The 4,995-nt window shown below is 46.5% G+C and overlaps 1 pseudogene; it reads right to left on the bottom strand.

Moving 5' to 3' along the window:
• Positions 1 to 3,053: 3,053 nt before the first annotated feature.
• On the bottom strand, positions 3,054 to 4,236 carry LOC103271925 (annotated as a pseudogene).
• Positions 4,237 to 4,995: the final 759 nt, after the last annotated feature.

Genomic DNA, 4,995 nt, shown 5'->3' with positions numbered 1-4,995 from the left:
AAGAGGTCTGAAATTAATCAAGGCATGTTTTATAAGCATAATGTTATTAAATTACAAGTTTAAAACAGGAATATATATATGGATATCCAAATGTTGAAGATTACACTGTGAACTTCTAAATAATCTATGGGTCAAAAACACAATAATAAATGAAATTAGAAAAAATTGTGAACTGAATGAAAATGAAAAAGTATCATATCAGCATTTATGGCATACATACTATTGATAGTTTTGTTATGGAAAATTTATAGCATTTACAACTTATAATGCAATTGACAGGAATTAATGACCCAAGAAAATAGAAAGAAAAGAAGCAAAATAAGGAAAATAATAAATGTAAGAGCAGAAATCAATAAAATAAAATCTGGGCAAATCATTAAAAAATAAACCAAAATTTGCTTTTGCAGAAGATCAATATAATGCATAAATTTAGACAGATTTTTAAGCAAGATATAAATTATTACTATAAGAACAAAAACTATCCTATACCTATTCAATAAATATTTCATTTTAAATACTGTTTTAAATTCTAGGGTTTCTGTGTTGGTCTTTTTTTGTTGTTTCAATTTCTCTACTGAATTTCTAAAATATTCACTCATTACAGCCATCTTTAGCTTTAAATAATTGAACATATTCATACAACAATTTAAAAGATATTGTTTGATAATTCTAAGCATTAGGATGTGTTGGTCCATTTTGTATTGCTGCAGAGGAATACCAAAAGCTGGGTAATTTATAAAGAAAAGAGGTTTATTTTGGCTCATGATTTTGCAGACTATACAAGAAGTATAGTGTCAGTATCTGTTTCTGGAGGAAGCTTACAATCATGACGAAAGGTAAAGAAGAAGCAGTTGTGCCATATGGCTAGAGAGAGGAACTAGGGAGAGAAGGAATGTGCCAGGTCTTTTAAACAATCACTTTCTTGTGAACTAACAGAGCAAAAACTCAATCACTAATAAGAGAAAGGCACTAAGCTATTTCTGAGAGATCTGCCCTCATGACTCCAACACCTCTCACAAGCCTCCACCTCCATTATTGGGGATCATATTTCAACATGAGATTTGGAGGGGGCAAACATCCCAACCATCTCATGTGGCATCTAGATGTCTATTTCTATTGCCTCTTCTCCGTTCTACTCTGTAACCACATATCCCTGCTTCACTGCTTGTTTAGGAATCCTATATTTTTGGGTGACATGTTTTAAAGACTGTGGATTATATCACTTTTTTTACAGGCTGAGTTTTATTCTAACTGACTTAAAAATACTGACAGATACTTTTTTTCCCATTGAGCTTGTGTTTATTCTTTGTTGGGATGCTTATCTCTGTTTTATCCTTAGATTTTACATGTGGCCATTACTCTAGAGCTTGTACATAATCCTTACTCATGAAGTGAGCCTTCCTGGGGTCTCAATTGCCATCAGTGGTGCTCGGGGAGGTTACTCTTCTCTGGATGTTTCATGCCCTCTGTATCTACATTCAGTTCGCAACTGAACAGACCCAATTTTTGTTCATGTTTAGTCTTTCTTGCCCTCCACATGAGTAGCTCAACCCTTGGCCAAGGATCAAGGTGAATTTTCACACAGACTTCTTTTTTTTTTTTTTTTTTTTGAGTTGGAGTCTCACTGTCACCCAAACTGGAGTGCAGTGGCCGCTCCTGGCCACTGCAGCCTCGACCTGCTGGGCTCCAGTGATCCTTCTGCCTCAGCCTTCCAGGTAGCTGGAACTACAAGCACGTGCTACCATGCCCAGTTAATTCTTTTTTTTTTTTTTTTTTTTTTGGTTTATTGTAGAGATGAGGTCTCGCCAAGTTGCCCAGGCGGGTCTCGAACCCGCGGACTCAGGCAATTCACTAACCTTGGCCTCGCGAGGCATGGGATTACAGGCTAAGCCACTGAGCCCGGCCTCCGCACAGACTTCTGAAACCTCTTTGTGTGTTCCCCCTTTTTCAGAACATTGCTCCACAAATTTCAGCCGTATGCACAGGCTGGAACTTCAATAACTGCTTCCCTCACTCAGGGATGCACTTAGAGTCCTCCTCTTCCTTATAGCATAGCAAGATTATGTAAGTGTGAAAACTCCTGGGAAGGGTTCAGGGTTCACCTTAAGTGTTTCCATTTCTCTCCAATACCAAAGTCTTTGTGTGTGGTGTGTTTGTGTGTGTGGCTGTAGGAACCACCCCACACCCTAGAAAACTTTCTTAAGACCTAATTGCTTATGCAGTTAGAGGCACTGATTGAGCTCAGGGTTCACCTTAAGTGTTTCCGTTTCTCTCCAATACCAAAGTCTTTGTGTGTGGTGTGTTTGTGTGTGTGACTGTAGGAACCACCCCACACCCTAGAAAACTTTCTTAAGACCTAATTGCTTATGCAGTTAGAGACACTGATTGAGCTACCGAAGGTTCCTGTACCTGGTCCCAGGTCACTCTGGTGTAGAACTTCCTCAGGCTGTTGGGAGCTGGGAGATTGCTAGATAGGGGCAGGACTCAGTGGGAAGTATGGTATCTCCTCAGAGCCTTAGAGTGGGCAATGGCTTCAAGAGGGCCCCTGGGGGTGAGCAGAGTGGTCAGGAGTATAGGCTTAAGTCAGGGCCCAGGGGCAATGTTCCCTGAGATGAATCAAGCCCCAGCCTTCTCTGGAATTTCCAGAACAAAGGCTAGGAATGGGAAGCAGCACTGTGAAGGGGGCAGGGTCATATCCCTAGGCATTGCTGGAACCAGGGAAGATTGGCAGAGTTGCTAGGGTGTGACAAGTGGACCTTCCTGCATGACAGGGAGAAAGGAAGTCACTCTTTATGGAAGAGTCAGGCACCATGGCTGGCCTGGAGCAGCCAGCACCAGTCCTGGGGGCTCTGCTGGTATGATCAAAGTAGGCAAGGAAAGCCATATGTTGCCCTCACTGTACATTGAGCAACTGTTCATGCAGGATGAACCAGAGAACCCTTCCCCACCCCATCCCATCACGGATGGGATCATTTCTCAGGCCTAGGTACTGATGCCACCCTAATTACTTAGTACGGAATTACGGTGGGGCGGGGGTGGTTAAGAGGTTCCTTAACCAAACCCAATCTTCGTGTCTCCTAGGGGCTTCCCTTCATCCACCCAGCTCCAAAGACTAACCTGGCTGTTCTCACTTCCTCAGCTTTTCTCACCAGGCACTTGTTACAGGGCTGCTGAGGGGGAAGGGGAAGGAAGGTCTGGGAGGGGCCTCTGATGGTGGCACCCAATCTGTAGGGTCAGGAGTCAGGGTGGAAGTGGTCAGGGACTAGCGGCTGCCATCGCACAGGCGCACGGCCAGGCTGATGAGTAATGTGGCCAGGAAGAAGGTAGCTGTGAGCTGCACCTGTAGCAGAGCTGCTGAGAGCACAGCGTTGACCACCAGCGAGCAGGACACAACAAACAGGCGTGTGATGCTGCTACCGTGCTTCATGACAGCTGACATGAGCAGTCTATTTGGTGCTTGGCTCAGCACCACAAGCGCTGCCCATCCTGAAAAACCTTCCAGGAGGCCTGGGCCAGGGCCACCACCAGCATGCAGACCTAGGTTCAGGAGCACACCAGAAGTGTAGAGAAAGAGGTTCTGAAGTGCCAGGGGCAGCCGCTGTTGCTTCATGAGCAGCTCTGTGTACACAGATGACAAGCCTAAGATGAGGCAGTATAGGATGAAGAGCAGCGATCCCAGCGGGGTGATATGCAGGGGCACGGGGCTGGCAGCAGCTGCTGGAGGGGGCCCAGGAAGAGTGTTCTTGGGGTCTTGAAGGCCACCTGCTGCATAGCAGGCCCCTGAGATCAGCAGCAGCAGCAGGGCTAACCCCTGGCGCTCAGAGAGGCGGTGCCAGAGGCAGAGGCAGTAGAACAGAACTGTACTTCCAATCTTGAGATGCTCTGCACCTGGTAGGTGCTGGGGTTCATGTAACACTGAAGTTAGATCACTGGGTTGTTGTTAGCGCCATAGAGCAGGGCTGATAGTGCAAAGGGAGTAGCCTGGCGCCGGGGTGGGGACCCTCGGGGCCATGCTTGCCAGCCCACTAGAAGGGAGAAGGCGCACAACAGTAGCTGGGTCAGCTCAGTTAGCAGCACCGCTGAGGAGGGCCGCAAGGGCACTCGGCCATTCACATGGCACAGTACTAGCAACGGAGCATGGGCACCACACATGGTAGTGGACATGAGTAGCATCAGGGTCCAGTGGGCTTGCCTAGGACGGCCCAGGCCTAGCATACCCCCATCATCTACACTCATACCCACACCAGACCCAGGGTGGCTTGTATAGTTAGCAAAGGGCAACAAGGATTGTAAACCTTTGGGATAAATCAAGTTATGGAGCCAGCTCCCAGGAGGGAGGAGCCATGGTACATTGCTAGAGAGAATACTGAGGATCAGAGTCAGCAGCAAACTCCATGGTTAGACTTGAAGAGGAAGTAAATGATGGCTCTTGAAACCAGTCTTGGGGCTAGTCCCGTGGAGTTAAGGAGGCAAGGAGTCCAGGGTGCAGGCTAACAAGCCATTGTTCACACTCTGCAGGAAGGCAGGCGAGAATGAAGGTGGCAGGAAAGTTTGGGATAGCAAATAGGTGACAGCTGGGGAAGCCAGATGGAGCATCTGTGGTCGAAAGACCTCTACCTGCAGGTCCCAGCTGCTCATCTTGCCTCCCCCATGGCATCCAGAGTTAGTCAGGTCCCTTGCTCAGTGACCGCAAATAGTCCCTCAATGTTTTGTCCACATTGGGCACAGCATATTTCTGAGCTGCGTAAATGCCAGTGCCGGTGCCCGTGGCAAAGCCCAGTACTGCTGATGCCCTCAGTTTGACTACAACATAGCCAGCCAGGAAGCCCTTGAGGAATGGGGAAGACAACAGCGAGCCATCCTTGTCATCCACCATCTTCCCTGCCGAACTTCATGTCCAATACCAAAGTCGTATACTGAGTTTCATTCAATACCTGAAAATAGTTGTCTTATATTTGTTTTCAGCTTCATAGTTATGAAAGTAAGGTAAATCTG

This window comes from Carlito syrichta, unplaced genomic scaffold, assembly GCF_000164805.1.
Source record: "Carlito syrichta isolate Samal-C Ts95f unplaced genomic scaffold, Tarsius_syrichta-2.0.1 Scaffold110477, whole genome shotgun sequence".
Classification (NCBI taxonomy): domain Eukaryota; kingdom Metazoa; phylum Chordata; class Mammalia; order Primates; family Tarsiidae; genus Carlito; species Carlito syrichta.
The sequence above is the reverse complement of the archived record's forward strand: the minus strand, read 5'-3'. Positions and strand labels throughout refer to the sequence as shown.